Source organism: Tupaia chinensis, unplaced genomic scaffold (genome assembly GCF_000334495.1).
Source record: "Tupaia chinensis unplaced genomic scaffold, TupChi_1.0 Scaffold000404_1, whole genome shotgun sequence".
Classification (NCBI taxonomy): Eukaryota; Metazoa; Chordata; class Mammalia; order Scandentia; family Tupaiidae; genus Tupaia; species Tupaia belangeri.
In genome coordinates this window covers 1,481,266-1,494,775 of record NW_006159906.1, presented here as the reverse complement: position 1 = coordinate 1,494,775, position 13,510 = coordinate 1,481,266, and positions in this window count along the sequence as shown.

Genomic DNA, 13,510 nt, shown 5'->3' with positions numbered 1-13,510 from the left:
CTCAGGACAACCAATCATGCCCTGTATGCATGCTGGGAAAAACCACGTCGTACACTGTGCAGATGTACAGTGATTAAATGTAAATAAAAATGAAAGCACACAAAATAAAAACATAAAATAAATGACTTGGTCAATACATATTTCTTGTGAGAAAGTTACAAAATGTAGCTAAGGAAAAAAAATACTCATTTCACACAAGCTCCGCTAACCACGTAGGCATGTCATAATGTATCGATACATGTAATTAGGAGTAGTCTGGGTTTTATTATATACATCTGAATTTAATGTAAAAAAAAGCTAACCCTCAATGTCCAATAATGCAGTAATTCTCATAACTTAAAGGCAGATTCAAAATAATCAAGGCTCGGGAGACATTCGAACTCAGACCCACGTGTTTGCACACCCAAAGCGCAGGTTAGTGCAGAGGGAGCCTCTCCGGCAGCTCTGCGCAGCCCAGCGTGTGGGGACGAGAGGCCAAGGGTGGAGGCCTGGCTCGCTGCGCGGGCTGTGGTTTCTTGTTCTCTCCACTCTGCACCACAGCGAGGATCAAAGGCCGCGGAGGAGTGAGTGGCAGAGGCGAACTTCGAGCCCAGGCCTGCCTGCCCCCAGGCCCAGGGCTGGCCAGCGAGTGCTGAAGAGCCAGGGCGCCCCCGCAGCCCAGTCCAGGCGGCAGAGGAGGGTGGCTGCGGCTGGGAAGGTGAGCCACCGCCACCTGCCAGACGGAGCACCTCAGCCCAGCTTCTCCCTGGGCATCTACGAGAGGCGGTCGGTTTAGACTAGCCCACAGACTTATTTTCATCAACCCATGCAGGGAAACTGATGGCTCAGTGGTTAGTGAATCTGTGAGTGACGGTGAGGACCAGCCTGGGAACGAGCCAAAGAAGTCACCACATCTTTACTAAAGTGGGGGCCACGTTCCAAACCGCAAACCTGGGAAGAAGCCTTTGGAACCCAGCGCGTCTGGAGGCGGAGGCAGAGGCAGGTCTGAAGTGCTGGAAGATGTTAAGTCTGCTGTGGGTCTACTCCTGCCCGGCTACTGCGGAACTACCACCGCCTGCTCTGCGTGGACCCTGATGGGTTCACTGGGGGTGGGGGTGGGGAGGGCTTCCAAAAGTTCAAGGAAAATGCAAATTATGAAAAAACTAGGCATGGATGTTAATTGTGTATGTGTGTGCCGAAGTAAACGTGTACTTTAATTCCATTTTGTTCACTCAATGTCTGACGTCCTCAGTATTGAGAGGCGTGTGGAATGGCCTGCTGGCTCCAATGACCACCAGGATCCATGCCCTTGAATCTGGGCTGGGCAGGGACCTACTGAACCAGAAGGACTGGCAGGGTGATGCAGTGCCCACATAAACTCTAGGAAGGCCTGGAGGCCAAGCTGTGGGCTCCTGGCGCCCGGAGCCCTCTGTGAGATGTGTGGAAAGGGAGGAGACCCTGCACTGCTTGTTCTCTGGCCCCAGGGTGATTAAGTTCGAAAGCAATAGTACAGTAGAAAGATAACTAAGAAATCTCTACTTGGAAATTCAGCAATACATTTTTAAATAACCCATTGGCTTAAATAAATAAATGTTAGAAAATACTCTAGGTTATATGTTAAAGAAAACATGTCATAGCAAGACCTTGGGATAAAAATAGAACCATGCTTAGAGGGAAAACTAAAACTTTAAAGATATTTACTAAGAAAGAATAAAGATTGGGGCTGGGAGGTGGCATGGTGGTTAAAGGTGTTGGACTCCCACATGGCTGACTGCAGTTTAAGTCCCGGAGCTGGTGGCTTGCTTTCTCACTTTCTCTCTCTCTGATCAAACTGGAAAATAATAATAATACTAATAATAATAAATAAAGTTAAATAAAAGATAATTCTTTTTAAAAAATTAAACAATAAAGACTGGGCCAGCGTGGTGACATGGTGGATAAGGTGCTGGACTCCCACATGGTCGACCAACGTTCAAGTACTGGAACTGGCAGGACGTGTGTGCCCAAAATCCCAAGAGAAATATGGAGAAGAGATTGCAGCGTGGCCATCCCCCTGGAGGGATGATTTCTCACTTTCTCTCTCTCTGTCTCTGGTGAGTGTACATGCAGTATGGCAAAAACAGGAATAAATATTTTAAAAAGGAATAAAGATTGAAGCTAAATTAGTCATGGATGCCTCTTAAAAAGCTAGAAAATAACAAGTTTAACTTGAGGAAACTTGATGGAAGGAAATACTGATAAGAGCAGGGGTCAGCGAAACAGAGATGCACCAGCAGTTCAGAAAACAGGTGCACTCTGAGTAATGAAGGCTGATGACAGCGCTAGATCCCTGGGAGGTGGAGAGAACAGAAGGGGAGAAAGGAGGTGGAGGAGGAGGAAGGGAGTTCTTCCCTAGTCATCCATGACAATAACAGAAACGATGATGGCAATGCCAGACCTTACACCAAACTGGTATCAACATTGTCATCGTAAAATCGTAAATGAGGAGGCTGAGGCTGGGGGCTTCAAGCTTACACTTACACCCAAGTTCTGAAATGTGTAAAGTGCATACCTACAGAGCGGGCCATCTCAGGGCCCATCTGACCTTTCGTAAATGGTGGCTTAGATTATGTTTATTTTCAAACCGCATTTTTCCTTCTCCTCAACCATGCTATCTTTGTTCTCATGCTCCTAAGAAGCCTGTGTAGTTTCAGGCACCCAAGCTACCAGATATTCTGGGAAATCCTGAGGCCATTCTAGAATAAAAACGATGTATTTTGGAAAGCCCAAAACATTCTCATCAGCATTGTTCCACCAATCTAAATCCCACAGTAGATGCGTTCATGTGTGCCATGGACCAGGAAGCCAGGATTGGAGGGACAAAAGGCTTGCCAAAGTCCTAAGTGAAGGAGAAAGATGAAGGCCCATAGGAATGCCTTTCCCCCCCTCTCAGTCTGACTGGTACACAGAACCTCGTGGTGACAAGGGCCCTGCTCTGGTGGAGAGCGGTCATGTTTTGGATGAGCCAGAAATGCTCCTGTCCAGTCGGACTGCTAAGACTGTACCGGCACCTTCAGCCTCGCCTCCCCAGAGTGCTGGAGGCCTGTATGCTGGTATTCCTATTCCTGATGGTCCAGCCCTCCTTCCCAGAATTTGGCTCATCCCCACCTTGATGGACTCTCAGTAACCACAGGTCCACACTGACTTTAAGCCTACAATGGAAACAATGCTAAAGTCAAGTGTCTTCTCTGGTACCGAAGACATTTTTATGTCCTTGGGTAGGGGTCTTGGGAAACAGATACTCACTCTCAGTGTTCCCGAGGTCATGCAGTGTGGACAGACTCTTCACTAGGTCCACTCAAAAGCTTGGGCCTGTTCAGCCACTGGGAGAAGCCTCTAACGAGGCCAAAGACTCAAGACGGAAAACTGACTGTGGTGCCTGGGGGTGGAGGGACACAGGAAATTAATTCTGCAGTGTCACAGGAGCCGGGCTCTGGGATGACAAAGACAGGGTATTTGATCAGTTTGGTGGGAAGATAAATGTGTCTTTTCAAAGTTTCTGATTGGCCACATTTTTTAGTGATGTTGTTTCCCTTAATCCTACACCGACACATACACACACACATCTGAGAGATTAAAACTTTCAGCAAAAGGGAAATACCAATGGGAAGGTATAAATTCCCAGCAAATTCTCACCAGATGTGCCCTGGAGGTACTATTACAACTGTAAGATGTTCTGAAGCATTTCTCTGAGTGAATCAGAAAACAATGATGTGTAAGAAGTGAAATCTTACATATGGCCCAGAGATTAAGGGAACAAGATCCCACAATGATCGTGCAGTTCAAATCCTGCCCCAGGAGCCATGTTGGGCCTGTGCGCATGTCTACCCCAAATCCCAACAGGATGGACACATGAGGAGACGAGGGGGACCAGCAGATGGTGTACTGGTTATGTGTGGACTCCCACATTGTCAACTGTGGCTCGATTCCCGGATCCAGCGATTTAAAATTCACACCAGGCGTGTGTGCATGCATGTTCAAGATCCTGAGAAGAGAATGGAGAAGGGATTGTCATGTGGCCTTCCTCCTTGGGGGGAGGGGGGGTGATTTTTCACTTTCTGTCTCTCAGTGTCTCTGTCTTTCTGGTGAGCACATGCGTTCTCTAGCAAAAATCTCTCTTTAGAAAAAGAAAGAAAGAAATGAGAAGAAGAGGTAGAAGAGGCTGCATGACCATGCCCATTGGGGAGTTGTTTTCTACCTCTTTCTCCCTCTTTCTCTCCTTTTCTCTCTCTCTTTCTGTCTCTGGTGAGCTCACACACCCTCTGGCAATAATAATAACTTCTTAAAAAGTGAAATCTGATGATGGCATTTTACAGAAAATAGAGTAGCCTCAAGACCCTAGAGATTCCCTGGAATTCAGCTGCTTTCTTAGAGCAAAGCATTCTACATTCGTTGGCTTAGTAGGAGACAGGTCACTCACAGTCGCTGTAAGGACAATGCATGTGACGTGCCGAGCATCTGGCTCAAACACAGTCTCATTCTGTCAGTCTGGGCAGGCCTGAGATTCGACACTCCTCAGCGGCTTGCAGGCTATACCCGGGCTGATGCTTTGCAGACCACGGTTTTGAGTAGCAAAGTTAACACTGAGCTCTGCAAAGTGACTGTGGGCTGGAGGCCTCAGACCACCCAGGTCCACCTAGGTGTATTACTCACGATCAGTGTCACCACATCTGCCGGTGAGGGCAGGGGCCATCTATAGGATGCTGGTAGGACAAGCTTGAGTAGGACCTGGGAGTCCCCACGTTTACAAATCTCCTGTCCCAGGCCCTCCACGGCAGATGGTCAGTTTGAGGATGCCACACGAGGTTCTGAGCACGAGGGCCCAGAAGCATTTTCGTTTATGAAGAATGTTCGTGTGTGTCATCACATTCAGCCGAGACCTCGAGCTCTGAGGACACAGCCGGCACATGCAGCTGGGCTCCAGGGCAGGCCCAGGGCCTCGCGTCCAGCGTTTTCACGACCCCCAGTGAGTTCTTGGGCAGTTGGCCCCAGCGACACAGTCGCCATCCCTCTCTGCCCCACTGCACCAATAGCCTGCCTCCTCGCAGTGGAGGAGACTCCATCCAGACCTCCGTCACCTAGCTTTTACTGTTATTTCAGGTTTAAGCCAAGTCTTGTCTTGGTCAGTAGAATTCTTTAGAATACTTAGAGCACATCGCCTCAGGTAAACTCCGGCAAGACATGCTCGAGAAACATTTTCTATAGACCTTGGAGAAGCCGAGCCATGTGTTCTGAGGGGAGGGCAGTACCCTCACCAGCAGCCTTTTAGGAAGGCAGTTCAGGCCCAAAGCTTGATCGGTTCTCAGCAGACAATAAACACCCTCTGTCCTTTCCCCCACCTGTGTCCGAAACTAAGAATGTCATTCTTCTGTTGGGACGAGCTAAGTTCACCAAGGGGCTCAGTCCACATCTTGTACCTTTTCTGTGACGAGGGATCATTTATTGTTTTAGGATTTATTTATTAGGTTGTCAGGAAAGTCATGACTGTTTTGTGTTTTTCTATGCAGAAATGCGTCGTGGCTTTCCTGATGACCCAATATTTCTTCTGGGGGAGAGAGAGAGCACCCTCAATGGGGTCTGATGCTGCGATCCACCCCGCCTTCAGCCAGCTGCAGATTACATGCAAATGTGTGCGTGGCATATTCAAGGGTGTCTCCAGACTTGAACCAAGAACCTTCCCATGTGGGATTGCCTTGCAGAATATCACATATACCACTGTGCCACTGTCTGATCCTGAAGACAGGATCACGTACGAACCAATCTCCAGTCTCCTGGAACCTCCCATCCGGCCCATGGGCCACATCCACAGGTGTCCCCCACCCCTTTTCTCCTCACCCTGGCAGGTCAGCTCTCTGGGCTGGAGCAGGTGGACTGTGCTGGCAAGCAGGAGGAGCTCTTCCTCCTGCAGAATCTCACCAGCAGCAGGAGCTCCGCCTGCCAGCCCACTCTGCCAAAGGGCCATGGCCCCAGACAAGGGAATTATTCCTGGAAACATCTGAAATCAATCCCAAGTCCTTTCCCAGGGTCTTCCCTTGGCTGAGGAGGAAAGAGCCCTGCTGTGGCCAGTGCAAATGTGTGGCAGTGTCCACATTCCATGGGAGGTAGTGGTCTGCTGGGCCTGGGTCTGTTTCCTGTCGAGGAAGCAGCAATGGGGCCAGAGTTGCAGAGGGGCATTGCCTTTTACTTTTATCCCACCATGCAGATCTAACACGCAGAGCTCGATGCTGAAGCATCTGTGGACCCTAAAATTGAGAACTGCCCAAGCTCGTTCTCAGAAACACGAAGAGGGTGTCTGTCTCAGGTGCATCTCCGGAGAGGACAGGGGTGTGCAGAGTGTGGCCACTGAGCCCAGACAGGAGCGCTGGAGTTAAGGATGCAAGTTTTGTGTCTGCCTTGAGGTGAGGACGACTACAGAATACAGTCTCTGGAGTTCCCCCGAAACTCAGGCAAATCATTTCAGGTCTTCATGCACATGAAACCGCCCACGTGAAAACTGTTCCGAATTAACTACTAGGCTCTTTGAAGGTGGCGGGTAGACTTTTATTAGCGCATACCACGGGAAATGCTGTGAGGGCATCTCATCTCCCCCACAGCCATTACAATTGTAAATGCACAGGTCTCTCAGCAGGCTCCCTCCACTCTGAAATGTTTAAAATGCTTCCAAGGAGCCATGAGTTGTTAGGGAGAGATTATGGCTTTGGTTTTTGGTCTACCTTATTTTGAATGGCTTATAACTTTGAGAGAGAGCTTAATGAGGAAAGAGAGGGGGAGAAAAAGGGAAACAAAGAAAGAAAGCCCCTTTAATAAGTTTCTGGCAAAAAATCAGAGTTAGAGATCAGTCACTTGGGCTCAGCAGCTGGATGCCGTTGCAGGCAGTCTGAGGCCACATGAGGGCCTCGGTGCAGTGCCCAGCCTAGCCGAAAGAGCCCTGTGCCTGCAGTCAGCTACTCAGGGGGCTTGGGCAGGAGTATCAAGACGGCGTGACATGGGGAGACACTGTTTAAAAAGAAAAAAAACAAAACACAAACACACACTCATACCCAAATATGTTTTTCACGGAAAGTAATCTCTGTGCAGTGGACATCTCTAAGGGGATAGCTCTTATGGATCTGAGCCAGGAATTACTTTCTGGTTAAGATAAAGTCTCTTCTGTTAATGATTTTTTTTTTTATTCCAGTGTGAAAAAAATAAATAAAAGAAAGAGAGAGAGAAACACTTTGAATGATTTTAATCCTTTTAAACTTATTGAGGTTTTTTTTTTTTTTTTGGAGAGATTTTTTTTTTCCCCGATATAGGGCGCGTGCGCTTGCCAGCCAGACAGAGAGAGACATAGAGACAGAAAGCGAGAAATCACCCCCAAGGGAGGATGGTCACGCCGCAATCCCTTCTCCTCCATTCTCCTCTCGGGATCTTGGGCACGCACGCACACGCACCCGGCGTGAGTTTTAAGCCACCGGGTCCAGGACGCGAACCCCGGTTGACTACGTGGGAGTCCAGCGACATAGCCATTACGCTAACTGCTGGTTCCCTTATTGAGGTTTTTTTATGGGCTAACATATGGTGTGTCCTGGAGAATATGCACGTGTGCTTGAGATGAATATGTCTTCCCTTGCTGTGGACGGAGTGCTCTGCACATTTCCGTCAGCTCTAGTTGTGCTTCAGTGCTGCCGGCTCCATTTCCCTGTTGATCTCCTGCCTGGCTCTATACATTTTTGAAAGTGGGGTATTATAGTCTTGAACATTTGTTGTTAAATAGTCAGGTTATTTTTAAATTTTATTTATTTATTCATGTATTTTATTTTATTTTAATTTGACCAGAGCAAGACACACAATGAGAGAGAGAGAGAGAGAGAGAGAGAGAAAGTGAGAAAGCAAGTCACCAGGTCTGGGATTCAAACCGTGGTTGGCCATGTGGGAGTGTCCAGAGCCTTACCCACACCACTTGCTGGTCCCTGAATGGTCAGATTTTCCCTTCAGTTCTGTCAGCTTTTGCTTAATGTATTTTGGAGCTTTGTTGTTAGATACATGTATATTTACCATAGTCATGCATTCCTGATGAATAGATCCTCTTATCATTACATAATGTCCTCCTTTAGCTGCAGTAACTTTTGCTTTGTTTCAAAGTCCATTTTTTTGTGATATTAGCATGTTATCCCACCTTTGTTATGGTTGAGGTTTTAAGGTGTATGTGTTTCCATTATTTTACTTTCAGCATACTTGAACTTTTGAATCTAGAGTATGTCTTTTAAAAACAATATAATTTGGTCTTTTTTCTTTATCCACTTGGGTAATCTCCGTCTTGGATTGGCTGTTTAATGTATCTGGCATTTTACTTTTTGTTTTCTGTATATCACACTTTTTTGTCCCACTGTTTCTCCCTTGCTTTTTTTTGTATTAAGTGATTTTCTTTCTTTTTCTTTTTTTAATTTTTGCCAGAAGGTGTGTGTGCTTGCCAGAGAGAGTCAGAGATACAGAGATAGAGAGGAGAAAGGACACTGCCATGGGGTGTGGTCATGCCAAAATCCGGTCTTCTCCATTTCTCTATTCCGTTGGGATTTGGGGCATGCGCATACTTGTACCCAGCATGCTTTTCAAGCCTCTCGGGCTGGGAGCTACAGTTGGCCACATGGATTCTAGCTTCCTTAACTTCTAGGCCATGAGGATGGCATTAGTGAATATTGTAGAGTGTAATATTTTAATTTCTTTAATGATTTTTTTACACTAATTCTTAAGTTTTTTTGTGATTGTGCTAGAGTTTACAATATATATTTTACTATTTATTAAACTTAATTAAGGTGAGATTTATATAATCCTTGTTCTCTTTTTTGTGCTATTATTGCTATATGTGATGTCTACATATGCTACAAAGCCACCAATTCATTACTATTATTACTCTTTTATATAGCTTTGTATCTTTTAAAATATAGAGAATAAAGACGAGCAAATATAGTATTTTTAGAATTTGTTCAATCACGCCTTTCTTACTGCTGTTGTCAAAGATGTTACGTTTTATGTTATAAGCTTCATGATTCAGATAAACGAGTGTCTGAGTATGGTGCTCTTTGTGTTTATTATACAAGGAGTTTGTTGAGCTTCTTATATAGGTGGATAGTGTTTTTCATTAGATTTGGAAAGCTTACAGCCATTATTTCTTAAAATATTTTTCTACTCATTTTTCATTCTCCTCTCCTTCTGGTACTCCTTTGCTTGTATACTGGTATACTGAATGGTGCCTACATTCTTTCTGCAGTTCTGTTCATACCATTGTGTCTTGAGCTGTCAGCCTCCTCTTAACTGCTCTCCACTACCAAGATGTGAACTGTTTTCCATAATACCCTCAGTCATGAACCCTTCGCTCTCTGTTCCAAATAGTGAGTATCTTCTGACAAGGCTGCAGAGCTACCTTACGGCCTGCTTGTCCCATGGATAGATCCTCTGTATGACTGCACCATAGCAGGGGGCTGAGCTCTGTTTCTCTAAGAGTAATACCTCCATTCTACAAGTAACCCCGGTGGGGGTACGGGAGCCCCTAGTTTTCTCTAGTTGACAATCTCAGCATAGCATTTCCACTTACAAGTGAGCTGAGGTAGTGAGTGATTGGCCCCTCCCATATATTCAGTCTGTCACACCTGGCTTCAGTCTGTCTTTCTATACGATAATATGCCATGACTTTTCTGATGACGCAACATCTGGCCTATGAATGGGGGCTGACTGAAAACAGAGGGATCCGATCTTTTCAGCTGTGCCTGCTCTGAACAGAGCTTCTGCCACACAAGGATAGGGGCGTAATAAATACCACAGCCTGCTCCTGTCAGATGTCACCATAGAACCAGTCTCGAATCTGAAGGAGAGGAATGCCCAGACTTTTTGGCTGCATACTTCCTGGGTAGAGGTTACTAGAGTATGTCATGTCTCAAGAGTCACAGACTCATTGTACTTATCAGAAAATAGATTTTTGTAACTGAATATTTCTTCTTCTGCTGTATGGCCTTAGAAGATTTTTCCAGAGGCTTTTTAAAAATTTTTATTTAACTTTTTAAAATGTATTTACTTATTTTAATTTGACCAGAGAGTGAGAGAGAGAGAAAGTAAGGAAAGTAAGCCACCAGGTCTGGGACTTGAACGGCTGTTGGTCATGCGGGAGTCCAGCACCCTTAACCACTATACCACCTGCCAGCCCCCCAGCGACTTTTAATATTTTTGTAGTGCCATATTTTTATTGGACAAAGAGCTTATGGAGCTTCTTACTCAGTCTTCCAAAGAGTCTCATCCTCTTACAGTTTTTAGAAGCTGTATGACCTGTGGCATTTTTTTACATGAAAATCCACGACTAATGCAAGTGTGGTTTGTATTCTGGTTGCCACTCTATTGATAATGGAAAAGTTGTTGCAGAAGAATGCTGTAGGGGTACCAGCTCTCCAGAAGATTGCCCAATGTGAGCCGCCATGCAAGAGCACATGGCTCCAGCCTGCATCCTGGAGACCCCAGCCTTCACTGGGTGAGCTCATGGGGACCAGTCCAGAGCATAGGGACTGACCCAGCCCAGCCCAGCCAGTCCTCAGCGTAAGACTAAGAAATCTTCCAATGCCCAGTACTCAGGAGGACTAGGGAACACCAGGGCTCAACTTCTAACCCTGAAATCACCTCTGCTTAGAGCAACTTATTGTCAATAATGACCAAGGAAAAACAATCAGGAGAATGTTATTTCTGAGACAAAGTTTCATTTGAGACATTAAACGCAGCTGTGAGTTTAACTATTTTGGCCCCAAAATAAACTTGTATTTTAGTTTTATTTGGCATGAATCTTTTAAAGTATCCTCATATATCAGTTATTCTTACAAGCAGGACAGAGGCTTTGTGCCATGCAATTCCAATTTGTACTATACCATCTGTACGCACGCGTGTGTCACATGTTCCAATTCAGACCAGACCTGCAAGGTAAGCTCTATGTAAACACAGATATATCAAGATAGATGGACATAGTAGATTTATCTAAGGGGAACATTAAAAACACTGCCATTTACTGAAGACCTGCCGTGTGTTCTGCATGCACAGTGTTAAATGTTTGGGGAAAAGTATCTTATTTCCTGCAGTGACTCTGTGAGGGGGGTATGTATGAGGCTCAATGGTACCTCCAAACTCATGCCTACCTAGAAACCATGAATATGACCGTATTTGGAAATGGGCTCATTGCAGATGCAGATGCAGTCAGGTCCAGATGAGATCATACCGGATGAGAGTGTGGAACAAATCAAATGACTAGCGTGCTTACAGTAAGAGTGAGATTTGGACACAGATTGATAGCAGGGAAATGTCATACGAAGACGAAGGCAGAGATCAGCGTGATGAGTCCACAAGACAAGGCTCGCCCAGGAATGCTGGCAGTACCAGCACCTGCAACACCAGGAGACAGGAAGGGTCCCCCACTGTGCTTCAGCGGGAACATAACCCTGAACAACACTTGATTTGGGATTTCTGATCCCCAGAACTGCGAGAAAACAAGCTTCTCGTCTTTTCAAGCTGCTCTGTTTGTGATACTTTGGGGTATGTTGTTATAGCAGCTCTAGGAGACTAATACGAGTTACATTTATCCCCTGTTGGTACATGGAAATGATTAAAGTCAGAGAACTAGGGAAACTAAGGCCATGCAGTTCACAGCTGCAGACACAGAATTCAAGGCAGGTAGTGTGGCACCAAGCAGATCTGGAGGAATAGATCATGCCGCCTCCCAGCCTGGGGTCCACTTTACAGGAAAGAAATCTTAAAATATTTCAACACTTATTTTGGGTAACTGAACAATAGATGACTTTAAATATTTTCAATTATGCCTTTTGTAGTTCCCAGTTTTTTTTTTTAACAGCGAACACATAAATGTTTATTATCCAAAGAAAAGAACTGCTATTTCAAAAGCCTTGGTCCAAACCCAGGTAGGACTGTGGTCAGTGAGTACCTGTTCCTGCCAGAAGCTCCTTCAGGAGAGCTGAGAGGAAGCTAGATCCAGAAAACAGTGGCCTAGCTTTCTCTAGGACAGGTCCTTACAGTGCAGGTAAGGCAACCAAACCACTACCATTTACTGTCCCAGGACAACCTAGAGTCAGCATGGGTAAGACTTCCAGAGAGTAGTAATCATCTTCCAAGATCTGGGTTCTTTGGGAACCCTCCATGCTTAAGGCCCAGAGGGGATCCCCCCGCGTCATCACAGACTGCCCTATGGCGCAGCGCATGTTGTCTGATTCAAGAAGGCAGGGCATGAGTACAATTATTTCCACCCCAAATCCCCAAATTACTGACCAGCTGAGGGATTTTTTTTTTTAAGAGTTTTCTTTAAATTTTTTAAAAAATTATTTATTTAACTTTATTTATTCATTCATTTTTTAAAAATTTGACTAGAGAGATACACAGAGAAAGCGAGAGAGAAGGTGAGAGAGCAAGCCACCAGGTCCAGGACTCAAACCGTGGTCAGCCATGTGGGAGCACCCAGCGCCTTAACCACCATGCCACCTGCTGGTCCCTTTTTTTTTTTTTTTTTTGCTATAGGGCAGGTGTGCTCGCCAGAAAGACAGAGAGAGACAGAGAGACAGAAAGTGAGAAATTACACCCCAAGGGGGGATGGCCACGCCGCAATCCCTTCTCCTCCATTCTCCTCTCGGGATCTTGGGCACGCACGCACATGCACCCAGCATGAGTTTAAGCCGCCGGGTCCAGAACTCAAACCACGGTTAACTACATGAGAGTCCAGTGACATAAGCATTACGCCAACTGTTGGTCCCCCAGCTGAAGTTCTTGAAAAATGCATCCAGATGACAGTTCGGCCCAGGCCTGTGCCCCCAACCCCTCAACTCTTCCTCCCGGCTCTACTGGAATAAGCAGTGGGGACAATAGCAGGTCCTGGGCCTTGTTTTCCTAAAACCTGAGTGTATTGAAGAGGTTATTCCAGGAGCCTTTGTGGGGAAAAAAGAGGGAATTCTGGAGCGATTTCTCAGAGGCTACATGAGCAGGTAGCGATGGGGAGGGACCGGGGAATAGAAAGTATGCCAGAGGAGGGGAAAGATCAGAGAAGAGCTGGAGGATGGATCCCAGGTGCTATGGCTCTCAAGTTTTGGCTACAATTCCTGTGCATCTCTTGGGTGTGGGAGCAGAAGGCTTCTGGGTCCACTGGGCCAGTGGCTAAGACATGAGGAAGCCAGAAACTTCCATGGTGGCATTCAACCCGACAGCCTTTCCCAGCACAGAAGCCTCCCACAGGCTGCGAGTCAGGAGGGCAAGAAATTACAGGACTGACTGAGACCCAGTTCTCTGCCATCCTGAGGGCAAAACAATTCAGTTCTCTTTCAAAAAAATAAGAAAGAAAGGAACATCTTGCCTACCAGAGTTGGTGGTCCGAAGCTCACATCTGCGGCTTATCACTGACGCACACAGTTTTTGTTGTAGTTTAGGTATTCTTGATTCTAGAAAACCAAGTGTGAGACATGAAAAATTTGGGAGAAACATC